Below are 26,312 nucleotides of genomic sequence, written 5' to 3' on the forward strand. Positions count from 1 at the left end.
GAGAAATGGGAAGGCGGCGGGCCCCAGGCGGGCCTGCTGTCCACAACTCTCCAGACGCTCCCTCAGGTTTAGGCCCCTGTGACCCGGGGTTCCAGGCGCCGGTATAGCCAGGGCGAGCCCCGAAGGCCACATGTCAGGGGCCACCGGGCCAGGCGGACCGCGCGATTCGGGTGCCAGCTGGGCCGAGCCTGGGGGCTGGCAGGGCCCTGGCCAGGCGGAGAAGGGGCGACTTACCGAGCGAGACGCGGCGGGCGGCGCCCCCGGGCGGACGGGGCCGGGGCGGAGCGGGGCGCGCAGCGCGGTGCGTAGCGAGCGGGGCGCAAAGGATCCCGGCGTTACCAGGGGGGCCCGGGCGGCGCGGCGAACGGCCGCATGGTGCGCGTCGGGCCGCTTTTGTTCGCCGGGTGGATGACGGGGGCCGGCTGGGGTGGGGGCGACGGCAACCGGGAGATAGACTCGAGCGGCGTGTCCCGGCGGCGCTGGCGCCGCCGCCTCGCTCTCGTTCCTGCTGCCTCTCCCTCCCTCGGCCGCAGCGCCCCTGCTTTTATTTCGACAGCACTTTGAGGGGGGCGGGAGCGCCGCAGGGGGGCAGGAGGGTGCCCGGGGTGCTGCGGCCCGTCTCCCTGGTCCAGCCGCCGGGCGGCGGGCCGAGGGGCGGTAGGCACTCAGGGCGCACACACCCTACTCGCCACGACTCCAGACCACCCCCGCCCTCGCAGGGGCGCACACACAGGCGCACCCCCGCTCTCCGGGATGCGGGCTCAGAAAGGCCGGCCGTCTCTCTTCCGATACTCTCTCCCCGGGGACCTCCAGAGCCGTGGGCACAGGCGCTCACACACGCACGCACACAGACGCCCGCTCCTCCTCCTCTGACCCGCCTTCAGGAGGGCTCACTCGGCCACACACATATCCGAGCACACGCGTTAGCACACACAGCTGTGGCGGCGTGGACATCCTCAGGCAGGAGGTCTGGGCCACACGGACATGAACACATGCACACACTCAAATGCAGCTTGACGCACACACACACACAACTGCCCCACTTCCAGGCTGACTTGGCTAAGTGTAGACAAAGCCCCTCTCCCTGCCCCACCTGTACCCCACCCTAACTCCCCAACTCCAGATCACACCAGAGCGTTTTAGAAGTGGGGTTTGAGGCATCTCCCTGGCCCATCCCAAAGCAACCCTCGAGCAGGAGGAGGGAGCAAGGGAGTAGAGGGCTTGTCCTTGGAAGGCTGGGTGGAGGAGGTGGGGTATCGAAGTCTTCACCCCAAGAAACTCCTGGGCTTGGGAGCTAGGAAGTCTGGTGCTTGGACTTCCGAAGTTCCTACCAAGAGAGTCAACAGGGCAGCTGAAGTCCCATCCCAGCTGCCCAGGGAGAGTGAAAGTGCTGTGGGGACCTTTGGCCCAAAGAGAAAGTGCTTCGCCTTGGAAAGACTGGGAAGTCCCTGCCCAGGTGCGCCCAGAGAGAAGGTTTGTCCAGCCTCTGCGGGCATCTGCTGTGTGGGGGTTTTTCTTTGAAGCTGGCGGTGACTGTAATGCCTGTGCATGTACTCTGGGCTGCGTGCCCGTGTGTGTGTGTGTGTGTGTGTGTGTGTGTGTACATTTGCGAGCACATGGGAAGGGAAGTCTGCAAAACTGAGTCTGTTAGTATGTCCATTTCTTCTTGTGGGTCCCAGACAGTTCGTGTATTGAGGGTCTCTATCCCGTGCGACCCGGAGAGTTTGTGCATTGTGTGTGGGCGTTTCAGAATGTGACCCCGAAAGTGCACTTGGGAGGGAGCATCTGTGGAACTGGATGTGTGTCCCTGTGGCTGTGTATCTGTGAGATCACTGTGTCCTGAGACCTTGTGATGGGAAGTGGGTATTTCCAAGTGTTTGTCTATAAATTGGTGTCTGTCCCTGGATGGGTCAGTAGCAGTGTGTCCCTGGGTACCCTGTGTCTATGAACTGGGGTCTGTCTCTGTCTTTAACAGCACAGGCATGGGTGTGTATCGAACTGATGCTGGGAGGGTGGAGAGTGTATTCAAATGTGTCTGCATGTCTGTGTATAGCTCCGTGTGGAACTCATGCGTGCTGGGTGGGGTGTTTGTATCTGTGTATGTGGGGTGTGGGCATCTGAGTATATGAATATATCTTTGAACAATGTATGTTTCTCTGCCCAGTGCTACTCTGTGTCTGTGGTCTTTGGAGGAGTGTGTCCCTGGGTGACACTGTATGTGTGTCTTTCCAGATTGCCTGCCATCCACACTTTCCCTAACCAGCAGGGCAGGCAGCCAGAGGAGCTCCAGGGTGCCATTTGTGAGGGCACTTTCTGTCTGTCTGTAGGAGGGGGAGATGAGCTGATAAGGCATATCTGCCTACACCAGCGCCGTGCTGAATAACTGCTCTAATGAGGCGGCCTCTCTGGGACCACCCGCTCCCCAAACCCCAGCCTCTTTGGGGGGAGGGGGGAGGGGGAGCCAGTCCTGGGGCACAGGAGCACACCCCCGTGAACCCAGCAGGGGCTGTGTCTACAGGGCCTTTCCTAGTTCTGCCCTGTTTCCTTGGAGGGGTGTACCGGGTCTCACACTCCCCACTCCAGCTGCCATCTCCCTGCTGGGCTGGGCCAGCGAGAGCTGGCTGGAGCCTCCCAGCCTCTGGTCAGCGGTCAGGAACACGGCTTGAGAGGGCAGGAGACGTGGGGCCCTCTGGGGTGGATGGAGAGACATGGAGAGTCTGTGATAGAAAGACTCAGAGAGATAGGTAAGGGGGATGAAACGGGGAGACCCAAGGACAGATTTTTAAAAGTAACAGTGATAGAGGGACTGGTGGGGGGTGGAGGGGTGGGTTGGGGACACTCAGGGACAGAGAGAAACAACTAAAAAGGGTCAGCAAGGGTCAGAGAGATGGGAAGAAAAGCAGTGAAAGTGTTAACCAGAGAGAGACGGGGACGGAGAGACGAGAGAGAGATAACGGAGAGGATACTGAGAGGAGAGAGTGCGAAAGGACAAAAAGAGAGATGAGAAGAGAGAAGAGAACCCAGAGAGGTTCGGAGACCTCGGTGGGTGGAGGGAGGGAGGAGAAAGGGCCCCAGACGGAAGGAGGGGAAAGCGGGGACACGAAAGATGGGCTGGGCGGGGTGGACAGACTGAGACGGAGGGACAGCCAGGGGCCCCGCGCCCCGAGAGCCCACGAGAGCACTCAGGACGGCAGGCGGCCGGGAGGGCGTGAGCGCAGAGCCCGCGGGCCGGGCGGGGCACCAAGGCTCGGGGGGCGGGAGGCAGCAGCGGGCAGGGGGGTCCGCGCGGGGCTGCGCCACTGTCCGGGGGTAATTTTTCATCTCGGCCGGCTAATCTTTGTTCCCGGCGAAGATAATGAATAGCCAATCGTTATCTGCCCGGCTCCCGGAGGCTGCCCGAGGATGGGGTTGTACAGGGCTGGGAATTGTTTCCAAAGTGCCGCGGAATAAATGGTGTTCCTTATCTCTGCCTTCCAGATTATCGGAGCCCTTTCAGAGCGCGCACAACAAATGCGCCCGCCATCGAATGCATCATTTACCACCGCAGATCCGCGCGTTGATGGGCAGGCAGATAGCCGTCCGCGGGGGGCACTCGGGCGCCTGGTGCCGTGCCGCCTGCCCGCCTGCCTGCCAGCGGCACCCGAGTGGGAGCCCTCGGGTGTGCCCGGCGTGCTTGGATGGGCAGGCGGGTGTGCCAGTGAGTGGGCACCGAACAAGCAAGGGCGCTAGTGCGCACGCGGGCGCTTCAAACCAGTGGAGCGCTCGCGCTGGCTGGGGATGGCCCAGGTGAGGCCGCTTGAGGAAGGGGCGTTGCACGTGACCGTGTGGGCATTCCTGTCCCTCAGGGTGAGTAGACACGTGTGTGAAGGAGCAGCTGTGCCAGCGCGTGGGCACAGGTGTGTGCGGGGCGTGGCCCCGTGAGTGCCTTCATGAGTCTGCCCTCCGCGGGGCCGTCTAGGAGCGCACTCAGGAGGTGGTGTCGCCTGCCACCAGGGTGGGGGTGTCAGGCATGGGTGTGTTACAGGGGCTTCGGGCCACGCATCCTCTTAGGCATGTGCACCCTCCCATCCTGTGACTCCCAGGAGTGCGCACCCGGCGTGCGGCTTGGGGTGTGCACACGTCTGCGTGAGGGCGGCTGTGTCCTGTGTATCTGTCGTGTGCGCTCCGGGGCGCTGCTAGCCGGGCAGGGGCCTGTCCCTGTGCCTGCTTGTGGCTGGGGGCGGGACACACGAGCCGGCCGCCGCCACAGGGACAGAATGGTGCGTGCGGATGTGATAGACGCCACAGTGGAAGGAGTGGTTTGTGCCGTGTAACATGAGTGCTTGTGACCCAACCGGGGTGTGTGGCTGTGTGAGGGAGAGGGGTCTTCCTGGCAACACCCAGGGGTCCCAACCCGCCTCGGTGGGACGCCCTGCCAGGGGCCCCAGAGCCTCGTCGCTCTGCACCCGGGGTAAGAGAGACCAGAGCCCAGCCGCCAGAGGTCCCCGCGCCGTGAGTGACAAGCGCCGCCGACAAAGGCTGTATTTTTCCGGGGGCTCGCGCCCCACCCGCGTGCGCGCGTGTGTTCTGGTGCGCGCCCGCGTGTGCGAGCGCGTGCGATGGTCCCCATGGCGACGCAGATAGCTCCGCAGCCATTTTCCCTATCTCCCGGGAGTCTATTATCAAGCGGGATTAGCTCTTCCCCAGGCAGGTCAAACCCAAAGTCACACAACCTGCGGCGCGGGCCCCGCCCCCGCCCCCGCCCCCCGTCGCCCCTCCCCCGCGCGGGTTGGTCTCGGGCCCGGAGACCCCGGAGCGGCGGGCGGTGCGCAGGCGCAGAGCGCCACCTGGCGGCCGCGGGTCTCCGACCGGGGTCTGGGGAGACAGCCGCCGGGATGGAGAGGTGGGCCGGGGTCCCTTCCTCCAGGAGCTGGGTTCTGCAGAGCAGGGGCTTCGTTCTGCCACTGCTGTGCCCCCAGGGCCAGGCGGAGCAAGAAATCATTTATTAGAAGTACCCTCTGAACTTAGAGTAAAAGCCAAACTCCTTTGGAACCTACATAACAGGGCTTGCTGACCCCTCAGACCCGGTCCCTTTCTCTTGCCTCCTTCCTGTTCTTTGGGACCAGAACTTTCCCAGCCCAGGACGTCTACCCAGATGTCACCCCCCCACCCCCCCAAGAGCAGAGTTGCCCTCCTCTGCCTCACTTTTCTCGGTCGATTCTATATATTTCTTTTATAGTGAGTACTTAGCACAATATAAAAGCGTCTTGTCTCTGCTTGCTCCCTGGGAGTGGGGGGGGGTCTGTCTTGTTCCTCACAACAGCCGAGCCGCTGGAATCCTTTGGGGACAAGGGAATGAGGGCAGATAGGCCGGACCCGGCACCTTTTCTTCACCGTTATACCATCCCACCACCCACGCCCTGGCCCCGCGGTGCCTGGCTCCACTGCCCTGCCGCAGCCTGCAAGTACGGGGTCGGGGGCTTGAGGACAGACCACCGCGGAGCCCTCCAGCATGTGCGCCCGCTGTTGCTGGGAGGGCAGGGACAGTCAGCCCCATCCTCAGGGTGCCCTGCCTCTCTCCCCAGGCCTAGGCCCCCGACACTTCACTCATAACACAAGGTAATTATACCAGCGTTGTCAAGAGGTGACGATGATTAATTGCTGCGCTTGGGCTTGGACAGAGCGGTGTCTGGAGCCAAGAGAAGGCCACAGCCTGAATGGGCTTCCAGGTGGAGCTCGACCTGCCCATCTCCCTCTGCAGGGGCTAATCGGGCACCAGGCCAGGCCCAGCCCACCCAGAGGGCTCTGAGAATTAGCGCCGTGTTCCTCAGGAACGCTCCCATTCCCTCCTGGAAGTAAGCAGCTCAGGATCTAGGGCCAGGACTTTCCCAGCACACATCACCCCTCCTGGCTGGTGGCCTTAGGCCAGTCACTTCCCTACTCTGAGCCTCAGGTCGGCCGCCGGGGTTGTTACAAGACTTACTCATGAGCATGTATTTAAAAAGAGTTTTGTAGCCCAGCCTTTGAAAATTGGCAGCCCAAGTCCCAGGGGCTCATGCAACAACTAATTGTTAACACTATTGTGAAGTGGGAGATTTCACATAAACAGACTCATTCCCAGCTTCTCTTGAAACACTGGCTGCCCTGGGCCCACATTCTGCACAGTGATGCCATGATGGGTTTGGTGTCGCCTGCCCTGGTGGCCCCAGGGTCCCCGGCCACCAAATTCAGGCCCCTGGGTCAGGGACGTGTCCCTCATAGAAATACTGGGTGCTGTGGCTGTGTTGCTTTCGGCCTTCCTTCTCTGCACGCTTTGGGGGTATTTCCAATATCTTTCTCCCTCCAGGTACTGTAAACCACTTCGTAAATGGTTAGTTAATAAGTCCAATCAGCACTTTAAAATGATGTGCTAGGCCACACTGTTTTGGACGCTGGGTGTACAGTGTTGAACAAAATGGCTGTGGTACCCATCCATGGATTGCCTCAGGGAGCAAGCCAACTTGACATCAATTAATACATTGTCACAAATTGTGATAGCAACTGTGAGGGGCAAAGACCACACATTTACAAATACTGAACCCAGGCTTTTTTTCAGAGACCTACTCTGGGCCAGGTCCTGTGCTGAGAGGTCAGGGATGGGGACTGAGACCAGGTATGGTCACTCTGTGGAGGGAGTTTACAGGGTGGTGGAGATGAAGGCACATCAAGAGATTCTGCTCATTCTAGTCTACGGGAATTGGAATCCCAGGTACCTGTTTGAGGAAAGGCACTTAACCTAGTCTGGGAACATAATATATAAAGAGTGTCTGCAAATCAATAAGAAAAACATACAATTAAAAAATGGGCAGGGACTTCCCTGGTGGTCCAGTGGTTAAGACTCCATGCTCCCAATGCAGGGGACCCAGGTTCAATCCCTGGTCAGGGAACTAGATCCCTCATGCTGCAAATAACAACCCTCCATAACGAAAGATCCTGCACGCCCCAACTAAGACCCAGCACAGCCAACTAAATAAATAAATTTTTTTTAAATGGGCAAGGTATGAACAGAAAATTCATAGAAAAGGAAATAGAAAGGGCTCTTAATGAAAACATGCTTAATCTCAGTCAGAGAAATGAAAATTTTAAATACATTGACAGGGGGCTTCCCTGGTGGCGCAGTGGTTGAGAATCCGCCTGCCGATGCAGGAGACACGGGTTCGTGCCCTGGTCCGGGAAGATCCCACATGCCGCGGAGCAACTAAGCCCGTGAGCCATGGCCGCTAGGCCTGCGCGTCCGGAGCCTGTGCTCTGCAACGGGAGAGGCCACAACAGTGAGAGGCCCGCATACCGCAAAAAAAAAAAAAAAAAACATTGACAGGGCCTTCCCTGGTGGCACAGTGGTTAAGAATCTGCCTGCCAACGCAGGGGACACGGGTTCGAGCCCTGGTCCGGGAAGATCCCACATTCCGCGAAGCAACTAAGCCCGTGCGCCACAACTACTGAGCTTGCATTCTAGAGCCCATGAGCCACGACTACTGAGCCCACGTGCTGCAACTACTGAAGCTCGCGTGCCTAGAGCCCATGATCCGCAACAAGAGAAGCCACCGCAATGAGAAGCCCACGCACTGCAACGAAGAGTAGCCCCCGCTCGCCGCAACTAGAGAAAGCCCGCGCGCAGCAACAAACAGCCAATAAATAAACTTATTTATTTTTTAAAAAATACGTTGACAGGTTTGGGATGAGAGAAATGTTCTAAAATTAGATTGTGGTGATGGTTGTAACTCCATAAACTTACTAAAACTCGCTGAAATTATGCTTAAGTTAACTTTATGGTGTGTAGATTATACCACAATAAAGATGCTTAAAAATAAATTAAAAATCACTTTGAGATACCATTTTATACCTATCAGTATTAGCAAGTATCAAAAGTTCTGGTTACGTATTATGTTCCTGAGGGGGTGGGGAAGACAAGCTGGCAGGGTGTCAACTGATGCACTCAGGGTGGCGTGGGAAATGTGACACCATCAAACTTACAAATGCACTTACACTTTGAGCCAGGGATTCCATGTATAGGCCTTTATCTGATAGATGGGCTCTTACACTTGTGAAATTTGTAAGGAAATTCATCGCAGCCTTGTACATTATGGCACAATTGGAAACAAAATATTCTCATGTGGAACAGACTCTCAAAAATATACAGCCAAGCAGTGGAGCGTTATGCTCCTGAAGAGAGAGAGAAAAAGAAGGAAGGAAGGAAGAGAGAGAAGGAAGAAAGAAAGGGAGGAAGGAAGGAAGGAAGAAGAAAGAAAGAAAGAAAGAAAGAGAAAAGAAAGAAAAAGAGAAAGGAAGGAAGAAAGGAAGATACAGAGAAGGAGGGATGGAGGGAAGGAGAGAAGGGGAGAAGAGGAGAAAGGGAAGGAAAGAAAATTAAAGAAAGAAATAGAAAAAGCGAAAGGAAGAAACAGAGAAGGAGGGAATGGGAGAAGGGGAGAAAGGGAGAAGGAAAGAAAGGAAGGAAGGAAAGTAATTAAAGGAAGGAAGGAAGGGGGAAGGAAAGAAGGAAGGAAGGGGGAAGGAAAGAAGGAAGGAAGGAAGGAAAAACAAAGAAAAAGGCAGCTCTTTCTGTAATGGATATCAAATGATCCCAAGAGATAATCTGTAGAATGGTGCAGAAGCCTAAGTATGGTGTGATTTAAAATGGGGATAAGGAGAGAAGATACATACAGATTTGTGTACATGTTTATAGAATTTCTCTGGATGGAAAACAGAAGAAACTGTTAACAATGGTTGCACCTACAAAAGGATCTAGGTTTGTGGGGCTGGGAATAGATAGAGGAGAAAGACTACTGTGTAAGCTTTGATCGCTGTTGAAATTACACAGATGATAGTTAGATGGAGATTGAGATAGGAATAGATATACACACAATATACATATATATGTCCTATATAAAAAATAAAGATTAAAAAACAAAAAAAAATTTTGATTGAAAAATAAAGATGGAGAACCTGCTGTATAAAAATATAAATAAAATTCAAAAAAATAAAAAATAGAGATGGAGAGGAACAGAAGTTTGCCAAGAAGGTAAGTGGAGGAGAAAATTCCATCACTGGCTGGAACACAGGGAAACAAGAATTCTCTGGCCCTCTTGGCTGGAATGTAAATTGGTACAAGTATTGTGCAGAGTACTTTGGTTGTATCTAGTAAAGTTGAAGATATAAATGCACATGACCCAGCAATTCCTCTTCTAGGCATTTGAGAAACCCTCCCACATGAGCAGAAGAGATGTGGACAAGGATATTCATGAGGCATTATTAGTTAAAAAGAAAAATTTATAAAGGAACTCTGGATGCGAGCTAACGGATTAACCAAGAGTGGGACCTTCTTTAGATGGAACGCCGTGCAGTGGTGACCGTCTGTGAATGGATATGAAGCCCAGTGCCTCAGTCAGAGGAAGAACTGGCAGAATTTTAAACACAAAACAAAACTGTATATTGTTTATGGAAATGAAGCACATGAAGTAGAAGTATAGAGACACAAATGGGATTAAATCTTCTGGAAGATTTCAAAATAAGATCTGGGAACTTCCCTGGTGGCACAGTGGTTAAGAATCCACCTGTCAATGCAGGGGACACAGGTTCAAGCCCTGGTCCGGGAAGATCCCACATGCCACGGAGCAAGTAAGCCTGTGCGCCACAACTACTGAGCCCGTGTGCCACAACTACCGAAGCCCGCACACCTAGAGCCCGTGCTCCGCAACAAGAGAAGCCACCACAATGAGAAGCCTGCGCACCACAACAAAGAGTAGTCCCCTGCTCACCGCAACTAGAGAAAGCCCATGCACAGCAACAAAGACCCAACGCAGCCAAAAATAAAATAAATAAATTTATTAAAAAAAAAAAAAAAAGATCTGGAAGAGAGCAAGCCAGGCCATGTTCTCGGATGGGAAAACTTAATACCATAAAAATGTCAATTCTCCCAAATGTTCTGCACAAATTTAACATAATTCAAATTAGAATACCAACAGGGTGAATTTTTTTAAACTGGATAAAATGACCTCAAAGATTATGTGGCAGAATAAATGCCTAAGAATAACCACGGAAAATTGGAAAAAGAGTAACATGGGTTTTTTGCCTTACCGGAAATAAGAACATACTATAAAGCCACTATAATCAAATCAATGTGGCATTGGCAGAGGAACAGACAATGGAAAAGAACAGAGAATCCAAAAATAGATTCCAGTGTACATGAGAACATAATATACGACAAAGGTAGTATTTCAGTTCGGTGGGAAGAGGGTAGATTGTGAAATAAATGGTGCTGGCACAAGTGAACCTCCATCTGGCAGAAAATGAAACTGGACCCCGCTTAGATATATCCAAACGAATTCCAGATGGATTAAAAATGTAAATGTAAAAAATAAATGACTAGCAATCTTGCAAAAAAATCTCGGAGGCGACACGTGAGACCTGGACAGAGGAAGTGCAAAGGCCAGAGGGTGGGTGAGCTCAGACACTCCTGGAAAAGGCACTGTCCCACGTGGCTGTGCAGGGAGAGAGGCCCAGGTGTGCCTGGAGCCTCCCCAAAGCACGGTCACGTCCACTGCCATCTTCAGGGCTTTCTGCCACACCTCTTCACCTCCTGTGCTGTTCAGTGATCATTTTCTTTAAATCAATTCATGTCTTTATAAATTAAATTGTTACTAAAAGATAATTTTATATCACTGACAAAATGATGGGTTCAATGGGCTAGTTATATATTTTCTGAATCATACGGAAACAAATGTATTGACTATTAAGATGGAAAAACCGGCCTGGAGTTACCTCGGTGGGTGCGTTACATTTGCATTTTGGAAGTCATTCTGCCACCTTGTGAGCCAAGGTCACGGGGACGCCCCCCCCACCAACACACACACACCCACCTTCAGTCTGTTATTCCAAAATCTGGCCATTTCCCAGCGTCAACACAGCTACGGCCCTGGTCCAAGCTGGCAACGTCTTACCTGGATTACTGCACTAACTTCCTCGATGGAAGCCTACAAATTCCCTACTGTCCACTCAGACCACCGCAGCAGAGGGACCCTGTGAACATGTGAGCCTGGTCCTCCTCGCTCTGAGGAGCCCACACCATCTGGACCCTGTTTGCCCCTTGGATCTCATCCTGTTTTCTTGGTCACATCCAGCCCATCTGGCTTCTCGGCTGCTTCTCAAACATATCTGGCACACATCCACCCCAGGACATTTGCACTTGCTGTTGCTTTTGCCCAGATGTCCACATGGCTTCTTCACATACTCCCTGAGAGACTCCCTAGACCACTTCCTGGTGGGGGCCAAGCCAGCTGTGGGTGACAGCCAGGGTGCAGATGGGTCCTTACAGGCTTTCCAGAGAGAGAGAGAGAGAGAGAGAGAGAGAGAGACTGCAAGACAGAGAGACAGGGAGAACGAGAAACAGCCATGGAAAGAGGGCTGGTTTCTGCCTCCACTGCCCTCTGTCCACTCTCACTATGGGCACAGCGGCCTGCACTACCACGTAACAAGGCAAGGCTGGGGGAGAACATGGCTGCTACTCCTTAGCCATCGGGCCTTCCAACCGCTGGCAAGGGGAGAGGAGGTGGCCACGCAGTGCACACGAGCCACGGCACATCTCAAGGCTTGCGAGCAAGAACCCTGGAAACGTGAGACCGATTCACAGCATTCTTTACAACAGCAGTCCCCAGCCTTTTTGGCACCAGGGACCAGTTTCACGGAAGACAATTTTTCCACGCGCTGGGCCGGGGGTGGGGGCTGGTTCAGGCGGTCATGGGAGTGATGGGAAGCGACGGGGAGCCGCAGATGAAGCTTTGCTCACTTGCCCGCCGCTCACCTCCTGCTGTGCGGCCCGGTTCCTAACAGGCCGTGGACCAGTATCGGTCCGCAGCCGGGAGTTGGGGACCCCTGCTTTACGCCACTGGAGCAACGCAACTCCTAAGTATGCACCCAAGACGCAGGAAAACATGTCCCCACACAAACGTGTACACACATGTTCACGATGGCCCCAAAGTGGAGACGAGCCAAATGCCAACCCATCAGCTGAAGAATGGATAAACAAACTGTGCTCTGGTGATACGGTGGAATATTACTTGGCCATAAAAAGGAATGAAGGCCTGATACATGCTAAAACATGGAAAAGCAGATTCGTGGTAAGTGGCTTTTAGTCTGTTCACAGAGTTGTGCAACCATTACCACAGTCTAAGTTTAGAAGATTTGCATCACCCCAGAAACGCTGTACCCAGCAGTGCTCTCCTTTCTCTGTCCTCCCGGCCCCTGCAACCACTAATCTGCCTTCTGTCTCTGCAATGGACGTTTCATGTACATGGAACCACACACTCTGTCTTCTGTGACTGGTTTCTTTCACTTAGCATGATGTCATCAAGGTCCATCCAAGTGGTAGCATGTTTGAAACGTCTCCGTGGGTCTCCTGGGCGGCCAATTCAATTGCCCCAGTTCTGCTCCCTGGGGGAGGCTGCTCCCTGCCCGCCCCGCCATGGCCATGTCTGCGGTGGGCACTGGAGTTCTCCATCTCTTTAGTAAGTAGCCAGTTCCTGACGGTGCCGAGTCCAGACATTAAAGATTGTTTAGGCTTAGAGATAACATCACGTAGTCTTGTTTTGTTTGTTTGTTTTTGTGAGTTTGTTTTTACCAGGCTCGGAGTTTTTTCTGGCAGTGCAACCCCATCAGATATTTATTTGGTTTTCCCTTCTCTTTATTTCTTTAAAGAAACATATTGTGAAATATTTCAGGTACATGAAAGTGCCTGAACAATATAAAAAATACCTGGGCTTCCCTGGTGGCGCAGTGGTTGAGAATCCGCCTGCCAATGCAGGAGACACGGGTTCGTGCCCTGGTCCGGGAAGATCCCACGTGCCGCGGAGCAACTAAGCCCGTGAGCCATGGCCGCTAGGCCTGCGCGTCCGGAGCCTGTGCTCCGCAACGGGAGAGGCCACAACAGTGAGAGGCCCGCATACCGCAAAAAAAAAAAAAAAAAAAAAAAAATACCTGTGTAACCAACACCTAGCTGAAGTGTCAAAACGTCACCAATAGGGTTGAAACACAAGAATTCACTACATACTTGAAGAAAAGGAACAACTTCTTTTTGTAACTTTGAGGTAGGGAGGGGTTTTCTAAGCATCATGCAGAAGGCAGAAAATATAAAGGATTGATTCACTGGACTACAAAAAAAGTTTCAACTTCTGTATAGTTAAAGGTGCTATAAACAAACTTAAAAGATAAACAATAGACTGGGAGAGAGTATCTGCAATGCCTATAAGGAAGTAACAGTCAATACCTGTAATATGCAAAGTGTTCCTAAAAATCAATAAGGAAAAGGCAAATAACTCAATAGAAAAACACGCCATTCCCTCAAGAAGAAATATCATGGTCAATAAACATATGAAAAGAAAGCATGCCCTCATTTGCAACCAAATAAAGGAAAATTAAAAACAACAATGAGATACAATTGTTCATTTAACAGACTGGCCACTCAGACGAAAAATTACACAAGCAACAAGAGTGAAAACGTCCAGTGACTGCGAGCCCAGGGCAAGGTAAGCGCTCTCCTCCGCTATTGGTGGGATGTAAATTGATGCAGCCTTTGTGCAAGAGCCATTAGCTGGAAGCCGTCTAAATGTAAAGTGTACATACCCACGACCACACACTGAGTAACACCACGCAGAAATACCAGCACGTAAGAACATAAATGTGCCAACATCACATGTAAAGCAAAACCTGCAAAAACACTGCAAACAGCTTCATGCCCATAAATATGGACTGTTAAGTAGATTCTGATACAGCCATTACTTGGCTTGTTATGTAGCTTTTTAAATGGATGAGTTAGCTATGCATGTGCTGATGGGGAACGCTGTCCACAATTTATTTCAAGTGGGGGAAAACCAAGTTATAGAACAATACATATATTATAATCCCATTAGTATTTTTAAAAACACTATATGATAATCGTCTATGCATTCCTTAAGGTTCTCTGTGAGCAGCGTTGTTTGAATTGTAATAACAAATATATTTCTTTTGTCATACAAAAACAAGAAAGAACTTTTAAAAACCTAATAAAGAATGTGTACTAAGTATCTGACTTAAAAATAATAAAGACGGGCTTCCCTGGTGGCGCGGTGGTTGGGAGTCCGCCTGCCGATGCAGGGGACGCGGGTTCGTGCCCCGGTCCGGGAGGATCCCACGTGCCGCGGAGCGGCTGGGCCCGTGAGCCGTGGCCGCTGAGCCTGCGCGTCCGGAGCCTGTGCTCCGCAACGGGAGAGGCCACGACAGCGAGAGGCCCGCGTACCGCACTCACACACACAAAAATAATAATGATAAAGACGAGGTCTATTTTATTATCTTTCTTTCATAGATTGTGCCTTTTGTGTTCTATTTAAGAAATCTTTGCCTAACTCAGTGTCACAGAGTTGTTTTCTTGTTTGTTTTTGCGTTACTTGGGCCTCTCACTGCTGTGGCGTCTCCCGTTGCGGAGCACAGGCTCCGGACGCTCAGGCTCACCGGCCACGGCTCACGGGCCCAGCCGCTCCGCGGCACGTGGGATCCTCCCGGACCGGGGCACGAACCCGCGTCCCCTGCATCGGCAGGCGGACTCTCAACCGCTGCGCCACCAGGGAAGCCCTTAATTTTTCTTTTAATAAAGCCTGTGAGATTTTGATTTGGATCATATTGAATATATAGATCAATTTAAGGATAATTGACACCTTAACACTATTGCATCTTCTGATTTATGAATATGGTATATATCTCCACTTAGTTAGATCACCTCTAATTTCCATTTATAAGGTTTTGTAGTTTTATTTTAGATTTTTTAAATTGAGGTAACGTTGCTTTATAAGGGTTTTGGAGTTTTGAGTGGACAGGCCTTTACACATATTTTGTTAAATTTATCCCTACGTATTTTGTCTTGGATGATGTTGTAAATTGAGTTGATTTTAAAATTCCATTTTTAATTGTTCATTGCTAGTATATAGAAATACGGTGCATTTTTGTATATTGATTTTTACCCTGAAAACCTGCTATATTCACTTTTTAGTTCTAGCAGCTTTTTTAAACAAAATTCCTTAGGGTTTTCTGGGTATACAATCATGTTGCCTGCAAACAAAGACAGTTTTCATTTCTATCTTTGTGCCATTTGTCTCTTTTTCTTGCCTCATTACACCGGCTAGGGTCTTGAGTGTGAATGTTGACGAGAAGTTGTGAGAGCAGACATCTATCTGTACCTTGTTCTTAACCTTAGCATTGACTCGTTCACCACTGAGTATGTTAGCCATAGGTTCTTCCGAGACCGAGGCGGTTCTCTCCCATTCTTAGTTTGCTAAGAATTTTAGCTGTGAACTTGTGTTAAATTTTGTCAAATGCTTTATTTGACAAACGATCAGATGGTTTTCCCGTCCTATTCTACTAATGTGGGGGATTACATTCATTGATTCTGGACTTGAAAGCAACTTTGCATTCCTGGGATAAGCCCCTTGCGGTGATGACATATTATCCTTTCTGTATATTGCTATATTCGCTTTGTTAAAATTCTGTGAAAGACTTTTGCATCTATGCTCATAAGGGATTTCGGTCCACTGTCCTCTTTTCTTATGATGTTTTTGTCTGTTTTATGGCATCATAAAATTAGTTGAGAAATGTTTCTTCCACTTCTGTTTTCTGAAAGAGTTTGTGTAGCATTTATATTATCTTTTTAAAATGTTTTCTTTATGGGAAGGATTTTTTTTTTTTTTTTTTTTTTTTTGCGGTACGCGGGCCTCTCGCTGTTGTGGCCTCTCCCGTTGCGGAGCACAGGCTCCGGACGCGCAGGCCCAGCGGCCATGGCTCACGGGCCCAGCCGCTCCGCGGCACGTGGGATCCTCCCGGACCGGGACACGAACCTGTGTCCCCTGCATCGGCAGGTGGACTCTCAACCACTGCGCCACCAGGGAATCCCTGTGGGAAGGTTTTTAATGACAAATTTAATTTCTTTAATTTATATAGATTTATTCTAAATTTCTATTTCTCCTTGGATCAATTTTGGTAATTTGTGTCTTTCAAGGAAATTGTCCGCTTTATCAAGGCTGTCAAATTTATTGGCACAAACTTGTTCATAATATTTCCTTATAATCCTTAAAATATCTGTAAGATCTGTAGTGGTGTCTCCTCTTTCATTCTTTTTTCTTTTTCTTTTTCTCTCTTTTTTTTGTTTTTTTTTTAGTTTTTGGCGGCACCATGTGCCACGTGGCATGTGGGATTTTAGTTCCCCGACCAGGGATCAAACCCATGCCCCTTGCGTTGGAAGCACCGAGTTGTAACAACTGACTGCCAGGTAAGTCCCTCTTTCATTCTTGATACTAGCAATTTGTATCTCTTCTCTTTTTTCTTGATCAAGTTCATCACAGGCCTATCAATTTTACTGATCATTTCAAAGAACCAGATTTTGCTTTCACTGATTTTATCTATTTTTTTAAATTTCCCATTTCATTGATTTCTTCTCTTTTTCATTTCCTTTTATCAACATTTTGGGTTTAATTTGTTTTTCTTTCTCTAATCTCTTAAGGCTGGAACTTAGATCAAGCCCCAGACTGAGAAAAATGTATCTATCTGGTAAGGGTTTGTAACCAAAATTTATTTTTCAGGACAACTCCTACAACTCAATAAGAAGACAACCTACCTGACTTTTTCAAGTGAACAATTTGAACAGCCCCTTCTTAAAATGGCCAATAAGAATATGACAGGATGCTCAACATCACTTGTCATCAAGGAAATGCAAATTAAAGGCAGTATATACCCACCAAAATGACTGAAGTTAAGAAAGCTGACAGTACCAAATGTGGAAGATGATACAGGGCAACTAGAATTCTCATACCTTGCTGATGGGGCTGCAAAATGGTATATGTCACTTTGGGAAACAGAGATGACTAAAACCCAGTCAATGAGGCCAAGCAACATGGATCCCAGGACTTCTGTTTAAGCATCTGGAAATAAGATTCACTTTCCCACTGCACTTTTCAACTTGGAGGTGTTCGTCCAGAACCGTTGCCGCTAACTTGCCACCTAAGACAAAAGCCTGCCTGAGAGCAGAGTCTCAGAGAGAAAACAAACAGGCTTTTGAGGACATAATTTCAGCCCCTGCATCAAGCCACACCAAAAGACCATGCTTAGATTTTTCAGTTCCTTGGAGCAGTATCTCCTCCTCCTCCTTCTTTTTTCTTAGGAAGGTTTGGGATCTCCAACTGCTCTGCTGAATCACAGAAGGGCACTTGGTAAGTGGGTCAGCCCTGAACACGTGTATGAAGTCATTCCTGCTGGATGGGGCTGGAGATGGCGAGTCCTGGTTTTGCTCTGCCTGGAGCCGGTGCAGTCAGCGGTAACCTCTGCTGCGGGAATTCAAAGGCAGTCAGGGGACTTCCCTGGCGGTCCAGACTCTGTGCTCCCAATGCAGGGGGCCCGGGTTCGATCCCCGGTCGGGGAACTAGATCCCGCGTGCACGCCGCAACTAAGAAGTCCGTGTGCTGCCACAAAGATCCCACGTGCCACAACTAAGACCCGGCGCGATCAAAATAAAAACAATAAGAATAAGTAAATAAAATATATATTTTTAAAAGGCAATCGGGTGATTTTCCTGTTGCAAAATATTCTAGGGGTCTCCAACGTAGAGTAATCAGCAAGTGTCATAGCCAAGCAAAAGTGGTGTTCACTGCTTCCTCTACACTAGAAAGTCTCAGTTAGGCACTGATGCGTCTTGAAGTCTCCTCTTTAATGGTCAACCGCGTTCTCTTTCTGAGTAGAGGGTGCCTTTCTTTGTTTAAGGCCATCAGAGGCTGCCCCAGCAAGGGTGGCCAGGAGAACAGAATTGGCTGGAGTGGGCTAGCAGCGAGGATACAGCAGACGTTCCAACTGGTTTGCTCCTCGCTCTCGAGAAGAGCAGGACTCCTGTGTGGCTCAGCTGCTCCCCTAGGTTGGGTCCCCAAGAGGTTTGCTGGGGAGCCCTGGGAATCAGCATCTCGTGAGGGAAGCGGGGAAGCAGAGAGAAGCCGGGCTGCCACGCCGTCACCACAAAGGCTCAGCCAGCTTGCCGGGGGGAGCTGCGGCCGGGGTGGTCCTCAGCGCTGTGCAAGTGGAAGTGGGGGGGCTGGGCCTTTACACCCCTGCACTAGCCAGCCATGGCATGCAGGCTGCCCCCGGGAAGGGGGGGTCCGGCCTTGGGAGAGACGGCTCTCTTTAGCTGCAAGTGACGGACTCAGCTGGGAGCCATCGGCAGCCAGCAGTGTCCACTACGCTTCCTGACTCTGCCGAGAACCTTTGCAGGAAGTGGGAGTGTCCATGTCCTCTCTCCGCACTCGGCTCCGTTTCCCCAGAGGTTGCAGGCTCTTGCCCTGGGAGCATCACGAAGCCGTCAGCATCACCTGCCAACCCCTGGAGCGTCAGCGCACCTCGAGCTGCGGGCAGAGGCCGGCCTCGAGGCCCCGGGCCGCCCTCGCAGCTGTCCTGGGCCCGCGGCGCGCAGCCGGGTGCACTTCCTCTCTCTTGCTCCGTCAGCCCGTGGACGCCCCTCTGCCCCCGCTTAGCACGACCCGTCCTCAGAATTCGCTCCGCCGAGCCGCACCTCGCGCACCGTGGGGCCTCTCCCGGCCACGCCTGCAGGATGCTGCCCTCGGGGTCACGTGCGCGGGTCCCCCTCCAGTGCGACTTTGGGGCCTATCTCCCCTTGAACGCCGGGAAGAGCTCTTGGCAGGTGACAGTGGCTCCTCCGAAGTCCACAGCTGCTGGGGCTGCTCAGTGGACTTGACAGCGCCCCGTTCTGGCTGGAGGACAGTGGGGCCCCGGGAGCGCCCCTGACGACGGACAGGAGCACGTCCTGCAGCTGGCGGGGGCCGGGCAGCGCTGCCAGTGTGCTTCACTCTCAGACTTCCTCCGGCCTCTGCGGGAGGCCTGGCGGTGCCAGACGACACGTGTGGCACGGCGGGCTGGGTTGCAAAATATATCCGGCATGGCGGTTGGTGAAAGAGTTATGCAATCGCCCCCAACTTACGGAAACCACCTCGAGGCGCTCCTGGGAGGAGAGGAGCCTGGCCGTGCCACGCCAGCCTCGGGCTCGGGGTCCGCGTTGGCCGTCCAGAGGGGCCCAGGCTGTATCAGGAACTGGGACGGATCTTCCCTGAAGCCGCCCTTGGGTACACGTGACCACAGGACCCCATGACGCTGGCATCTCCTCCCCCGAGGGACCCCGGGCTCCTCTCTCCTTCACCCTCTACAAGCTCCAGAAGACAGATCCCTCAGACCCCCAGACCCCCGGACAGGAGGTCCCACCTTAGAGAGGGACAAGGCCAACCTGGGGAGGGGTCTGCAGGGGACAGCTGGAATGGGGAGGAGGCTGGGGACGCCTCCTGCAAGGGTCACAAGTGGCTCAGCCTGGAGAAGGTCCAGGCACCCACCCTCTCAGTCTCTTCAGGCCTGTCCCAACGTGGCAGAAGCCTGTGGCATTCTGGGAAAGTCCCAGATGAAAGTCCCAATGGACATCCTGTTCGGAGCTCTCACGTCCCCCTGCTGGACGTCACAGAGGTCATGCAAGCAATGTCTGCTGGGGCCACTCGCCCGCACAGGCCAGCCCTGAGAAGCCAGGTGAGAGCAGTAGACCCCGCGAGCTTCCCTGAGCTTCCACATCCCCCTCCACCATCGGCGAGCGGACCCAGGATGGGCTTGGAAACCAAGCGCACCTGGACCAGCTCTGCTACTTACCCTCTGTGTGACCCCGGGAAGCCATTTACGTTCTCTGTGCCTACGGCCTCTCCCCTGAGGATTACATGAGCAGTAGGATGTGGGGACCCCGGGCACAGAGTTAGTTCTCAAGAAAAGGAGAGTTTGTTTAATTTTTTATTTATTTCAATCTCACCAGCCGACCACATGACATCCTAAGACTGAAACCTCACACTTAAGGCTCACCACCTCCAAAAGTGGCTTAAATTGACATCAGGTGGAAAAGCATCCTTGGAGACTTTCAGGTGCCTTTTCCTTTTCCTTAGAGAAGGCTAGCTATGACTGAAGCTCTGTAAGTCAAGAGCTCTGTAAGTTTGTGCGAAACTTCAACGTATGCACTCCCATCAAAGAGGGGATTATTAAGTAGCTATTATTATACTTTGCATATCATTCTGCACCTTGCTTTTTTTCACTCAAAAACTTTCGAAAGCAAAAAGTCTGAGTCCTCCTGCTATGTTCTTCTTCAAGATTGTTTTGGCTACTCTTGGTCCCTTGCAGTTCCATGTGAAATTCAGAATCAGTTTTTCGATTTTTACAAAGAAGCCATGTGCGATCCTGAGGCGGACTGCGGTGAATCTGTAGATCAATTTAGAGGGTATCGTCACCTAAACAATTTTAAGTTTTCCAATCCATGAATATGGAATGGCTTTCCATTTATCTAGACGTTATTTAGTTTCTTTCGACAATGTTTTGAAGTTTTCAGAGTATACATTTTGTACTTGTTCTGTTAAATCTATTGCTGAGTCTTTTATTCTTTTTGGTGCTACTGTTGACTGAATTGTTTTCTCAATTTCATCTTCAGATCGTCCTTTCCAAGTGTAGAGAAATACAATTGATTTTTGTATATTAACCTTGTATCCTGCAACCTTGCTGGATTTGTTTATCAGCCATAATAGTCTCTGAGTGGTTTCCTAAGGATTTTCTATATACAATATCATTTCATCTGTGCATAGAAATAATTTTGCTTTTTCCTTTCCGATACGGATGCAATTTTATTTCATTCAATTGTCTAATCGCCCTGGACAGAACCTCTGGAACAATGCTGAATAGAAGTGGCAGGAGTGAACATTCTTGTCTTGTTCCTGTATTTGAAGGGAAAGTTTCCAGTGTTTCACCATTAACTATAATGTCAGTGATGTGGTTTTTTTGGTAGATGCCCTTAATCGGCTTGAGGAAGTTCACTTCTATTCCAAGTTTTTTTGCGCTTTAATCTCGAAAGGGTGTTGCATTTTATCAAATGCTTTCTGCATCTATTGAGATGATCACGTGTATTTTATCCTTCATTCCATTGATTGATTTTCAGATGTCAAACCAAATTTGCACTCTTCGGATGAATCCCGCTTGGTCATGGTGTATAATTCTTTTATATATGTTGCTGGATTCAGTTTGCTAGCATTTTTTTTTTTTTTTTTTTTAGGATTTTGCATCCATATTCGCAAGAGATATAGGTCTGCAGTTTTCTTTTCATGTGATGTCTCTGTCTGCTTTGGGGATCAGGGTGAAGATGGCCTCATAGAATGAGTTGGGAAGTGTTCCCTTCTCTTCTATTTTTTGGAAGCATTTTTGAGGAATAGGTATTAATTATTCTTTAGGTGTTTGGTGGAATTCACCAATGAAGCCATCTGGCCCTGGGCTGTCTTTCTTTGTGGGCAGTTTTTAAAAAAATTATTATTATTGTAATTTAATCTCTTCACTTACTATATAGGCCTATTCAAATTGTGTATTCATTCTTGAGTCAGTTATGGTATTTTGTGTCTTTCTAGGAATTTGTTCATTTCATCTGAGTTATCTAATTTATAGCATGCAATTGCTTATGGGATGCCTTTATAATCCTTTTTATTTCTGTAAGGTCAGTAGTAATGTCTCTTCCATTTCTGATTCTAGTCATTTGAATTTCTGTCATTTTCTCTTGGTCAATCGAGCTGAAAGTCCACTAATTTTCTTGATATTTTTCAAAGCACCAGCTTTTGACTGTCTCTGTTGTTTTGCTAATTATATATTTTCTGGGTGTATCCTGTCCTTCAGTTCCTCTATTCCTTCTTTACTGCTTTTGTCTGCATTAAGTGAAGGTGGCATTTAAATTTCTTTAACGATACTTTCACTGTATCTTTCTGAGGTATTTCCAACAGCTTCAGATTTATACTAACTTAATTCCAGTGAGACACAGGAACATTAGTCCCACATCCCCCCCCCCGCCACCGGCTATCCCCCTCCATGGAGACCCAGGTCCTTCCACAGAGGGACACAGGCTCAGGTGTGGGGCTGATATGGACCGTCACCAAACTTGGATTATGCACCTATCAGTAAAAGCCTTTGAGCGAGCAGCTCGACATCCGTATGTTTATTTATGCCTTATATATTTGGCAACACTATCTGCATTTCACGTATCAATAAGGCTTCACTAATTCCTTTTTTCAGATGAAGGCTTAAGAGAGAAATTCTCTGATTCTCTTCCCTTGTCTTTCTCTTTCCCTTGTCTTGGAGACCTCGGGCGAGGGTATGTGTGGGATGGGATGCAGGTGGGGTTTTGGGGCCACGGCCTGGACTCTCCTCCTTCCTGCTGCCCGCAACTTGCTTTCCAATACTGTGAGTAAGAGGAGGGGCCCTGCCAGGGGAGGTTGGCTGATTCACCCCATGGAAATATTGGCGCCCTGGGCTGGGGGGCAGGGTGGGCCCAGTTTCCAGGAAGGGCTTGGGCAGGAAGCCAGGCAGGAAGGGGCTGGGAGTTTCTGGAAGGGCAGTCTGGAGAGGCCAGGCCCGGCAGCCCTGGGCCTCACCACACAGTGCAGCTGGCTTCTTTCAGAGATGGGGAATCCTTGGCACTTCCTGGCACATGCCAGGGATGCGGGAGGGAGGGAAGGAGGTTCTGGGCCCGAGGACAGGACGGGGGGGGGGGGGAGCGGTGGGCCACTCCTCAGCAGGCCTCCAGGAGGTGTGGCCGTGGACAGAGAGAAGGTGGGAGGGCTCACGGGGCACGGACTGGGGGCACCTGGCCCTCGCTCGGAGCCTTCCCCCCTCCCTCCCAGTTATCCTGTCCTAGGAGCTGCACTTCCAGCCAGGAGGGACCTGACAGAGAAAGGGATGGAGAGGGGGCCACGGGGGCTTCGCTTGGTCAGGGGCAGGGGTCAAGTTGGAAAGATCCTTGGTCAGAGAATCCACTGACAGGCGGGCAGGAGCTGCTCCCCGAGGCCCCCGTCTCTGCTCTGTGCCCCGTGACACCCAGCCCCGGCGGTGCCTTAGTTAAGATAAGACACGGGACAGAAATCCAGAGCGAGGGAGGCGCGAACAACACAGAGGTCGTTTCTCTCTCGGGACCAGCGCGGGCAGAAGCCTTCCGGGGCTGCCAGGGTGGCGCCGCGTGTCCGAGACCTGGTTCCCTCTGCCTGCGGCCCCCCGGCCTTGCGAGGTCGCTGCCCATCCCCCGTTCAGAAGGGGGACAGGAGGCAGCCGGGAAGCTGCCCGCGGCCACGACCACCCCAAGGGAGATCGGCTGTGATGTCGCTCAGACGGTGGTCCCCTGCTTCGCGGCGGCTCTTACCCCCCAGCAATAGCAGAGCAGCTGTGGGGCGGCTGGCAGCGTCCGCCACTCACCCCCCAACACGCGAGCCCAACACACAAGCCAACTTCTCCCTCCAAACGAGCCCCCCGCCAAGCACTGAGGGGAGCCAGCTCAGGGGCTGTCCGGACAGCAAGGCCAACGGTCCAGCTCCCCTGCAGCCCGGTATGGCCTGTGGCCTCTCGCCCCGGGCCCGGGTCTCCGCACCCCAGCCTGAGCTCTGGGACCTGACTTTGGCCTCCGCCACCCACCCCCTCCGGGCACCTGAGCTTCGGCCCCGAGTCCGCTCACCCACTGGGCCCACGGCCGGTGAAAACCTCCGAGCCCCAGCCCGCGGCCGGGGTCCTGCCCCTCCGGCCCGCGCGCTCCAGGCCGGTCCTCCGCGCACACGGCAAGCGGGTCCGGGTAGAGAGGCCGGTCCAGCCGGGCCACTCGGGCGGCTCCGGGACTCAGGCAGGCAGCACAGGCTGAGGATGCAAACCCGGGGGGATCGCGGGCCCGGGGCGGGGGATGGCAGCGCGGGCCCCGTGTCCCACCGCGGAAAACTGCACCGGGAGGACCCGACGGAGAAGGAAAGGGGCCCCGAGTCGCGGAAGGCCTGGCTCCTCTGGCGTCTGAGCCCCGGGGAATGTTCGCGGAGGCTGGTTTCCCGCTGCCTGCGCTCCAAGCGGGAGGCTGTCCAGACGGGGCGCCGAGGACGCCCCCCGGGCCTGCTGGGCGAGAGCACGGCGGGAGGGCAAAGCCGTGGTGGGCGGGCTGCCGGCTGGAGTCCCGCCCTCGTCACGCCGCCTCCAGACCGAGGTCCACCTGCAAGAGCCCCACCGGGGCCGCGGGGGGCGGGGGGAGGGATCCGTGGCTCTTGTAACTGACAACCGAGCTGAGAGCCGCAGGATGAGGACACAGCCACGGGAGGCTGTGACGGAGGCCGGGCGGCTGGGACGGAGCGAGCAGGGCAACCGGGGGAGGCGACGGGTCCCAGAGAAGGGCTGCAGGGGGCGCGGAACCTCCCGCAACCAGAACCTGTGATTAAGCAGACGCAGCCTCCACCTGCCACGTTCGCTAACAAGCCTCTTGCCCTTAATCCGACAAATGAGCGAACGGTGTGCTGAAATTCAGACCTTCTAAGATCTGCTTCCCCACGAGGGCAGGGACCAGACACACCTGGCACCAGGGACCGAGCAAATAGCCGGGGAGGAGGCCAGACTCAAAGCCAGGAACCGCCGGTTGCCGAACGCCAGACCGAGGGCCCAAAACGGGGCCTCTCGGACGATAGGGAGGGGAGGGCACGGAGGGGGGTGAGGGAGAAACCTTCCAGAGGGTTCCAGGTCACATTCTAGATGAAGCAGGACTTCTCTGCGGCAAGTGACGGCGACCCAACCCGAACCGGCTCGATTAAAATGGGCGCTACCGACATAAGTACCTGGACAACCCAGAGGTGGGTTCGGCCCAGCTGAAGAGGGTTCCAGACGCCATTGCTGTGGCCCCGTTCCGTTTCTTCCCCCTGTCAGCTTAGCTCACCTCCTCCGACGATTTTACTCTCCTCCCGGTGGCCATGGCTGCAGCAGCTCCAGCCCTTGCTTCAGGAAACGGGAACGTCTCTGGCCGACTTTGGGTCACGTCCGTCCCTGAGCCCCTTGCTGTGGGTGAGGAGCAGGGGGGGCCCCTGTGGCTGGGCCGGGGGCTGAGGTCAGAGGGGAGGGCTGGGGAGGGAAGGCCCTGCCCCTGAGCAACACAGGCGGGTCTGGAGCAAAGAGGAGACGCTGGTTTGAACAGGATCCTGCCACCTGAGCCTGCCTGCCGGGTGGAGAAGAGGTTGTGGTGGGGACAAAGGGGGCCGAGCAGGGACGTGGGGGTCCAGGGAGGGCCGAGACTGGGCGGTGGCAGAGGTCCGGCGAGGGGGCTGCATCTGCGGAAGGTGAGCCGGCGGGATTTATAGACGGACTGGATGAGGGGGCGGGAAAGAGATAATCACATGCAGCTGAGAAAAGCGGGGCATGAGCTCGTCAAGGAGCTTGCCGTGGGCTGTGAGTCGCCACGGCGGGCTGTATGCAGTCCCGGCACCTGCCTGGCGTGGCGGCACCCACGCAAGGGGCTTCCTGGTTCTCAGTGGCAGGTGGTGGCGTGCCTGTGTGCAAGAGGCCCGCTCCCGCTGCCTGGCCCACCGAGGACGGCCCGCTGGCCCGCAGGCTACTGCGAACTGCCCCCTCCCCGGTGGCCAGGAGTCCAGGACGGGGCGGGGCCCACAGCCGGGGGTGAGCGGGGGTGGGGTGGGGGGGGGAGAGAAACATGAGGGACAGAAAGCAGAGGCTAGTGTGTTTTTCAGGAAGGAAATCTTTGCCGCTCTAACAGTCTGGGAGTCTCGGCTCGGCCCAGCAGTCCGGCCCAGCCAGGAAGCACCCCTCCCCCGCCTTCGGGTCAGAGGCAAACAGTTTTGAGGCCAGGAAGGGAAGAGGTGAGGTGAGCATCAAAGCGGCCGTGGAATCCGGGGGCCGGTCGACCGAGGAAGGGGGTCCTTGCCATCTTACATGCTGATGGTGACTTCCAAGCCCCCAAACTGGGAGCAGGCCCGCTGGGGTGGGAGTGGGGCGGGGGCCGGAATTCCTGCGGGACGCTTTGTTCTCAGACGGCAGCCCTGCTAGGGCCGTGAGGCCTGTGCCGTGGCCGGGTGGCCGGCCAGAGCAAGGCCCAGGAAGCCCTCGGCCGGCCACGGGCTGGGCACTGCCCCACGATGCCCGCCCACCCACCATCAGGCACCCTCCATCCCACCGGAGCCACCGCCCCTCCTGGGACCCCCTCCCGGGACCCCCTCCCTGGAGCCGCCTGGAAACTGGGCCCCGTCCAGCTGGACAGGCTGTGTAATTCCAGCTGGTGGGATCGGCTGAGGCCACCCCTGTTTCCTGCAGCCATGCCCACTGCCTAAAACGGAGACCACGTGTCCTGCTTCCCCTGTCCTCGCTAGGTCCCCCACCCCAGCCATAACCAGCACCCCCGTCCTCCCCCCGCCCCCGCCCTGCCATGG

The 26,312-nt window shown here is 53.2% G+C and overlaps 2 protein-coding genes and 1 non-coding gene across 4 annotated transcripts in view; 2 read left to right on the forward strand and 1 right to left on the reverse strand.

The window, feature by feature from the left end:
* EEFSEC (eukaryotic elongation factor, selenocysteine-tRNA specific) overlaps positions 1 to 17,587 on the forward strand; it is a 223,154-nt gene extending 205,567 nt beyond the window's left edge. The window contains exons 10-12 of the transcript XR_010842431.1: positions 13,466 to 13,538; positions 16,196 to 16,306; positions 16,617 to 17,587. The gene's annotated coding sequence lies outside the window, so the exon portion shown is untranslated. The remainder of the gene's footprint in view (positions 1 to 13,465; positions 13,539 to 16,195; positions 16,307 to 16,616) is intronic.
* GATA2 (GATA binding protein 2) overlaps positions 1 to 25,487 on the reverse strand; it is a 38,546-nt gene extending 13,059 nt beyond the window's left edge. Inside the window, exon 1 of one of the 2 annotated variants that reach the window (XM_067043323.1) lies at positions 24,714 to 25,487. The gene's annotated coding sequence lies outside the window, so the exon portion shown is untranslated. Of the gene's footprint in view, positions 1 to 234; positions 253 to 24,713 lie in introns of those variants that run through there. The other variant, XM_067043326.1, reaches the window with a different exon arrangement.
* Positions 6,833 to 6,905, forward strand: TRNAW-CCA (transfer RNA tryptophan (anticodon CCA)). Its single transcript has one exon. It is a non-coding gene; the product is annotated as a tRNA-Trp (tRNA).
* Positions 25,488 to 26,312: the final 825 nt, after the last annotated feature.

Source organism: Kogia breviceps, chromosome 10, assembly GCF_026419965.1.
Source record: "Kogia breviceps isolate mKogBre1 chromosome 10, mKogBre1 haplotype 1, whole genome shotgun sequence".
Taxonomy (NCBI): domain Eukaryota; kingdom Metazoa; phylum Chordata; class Mammalia; order Artiodactyla; family Physeteridae; genus Kogia; species Kogia breviceps.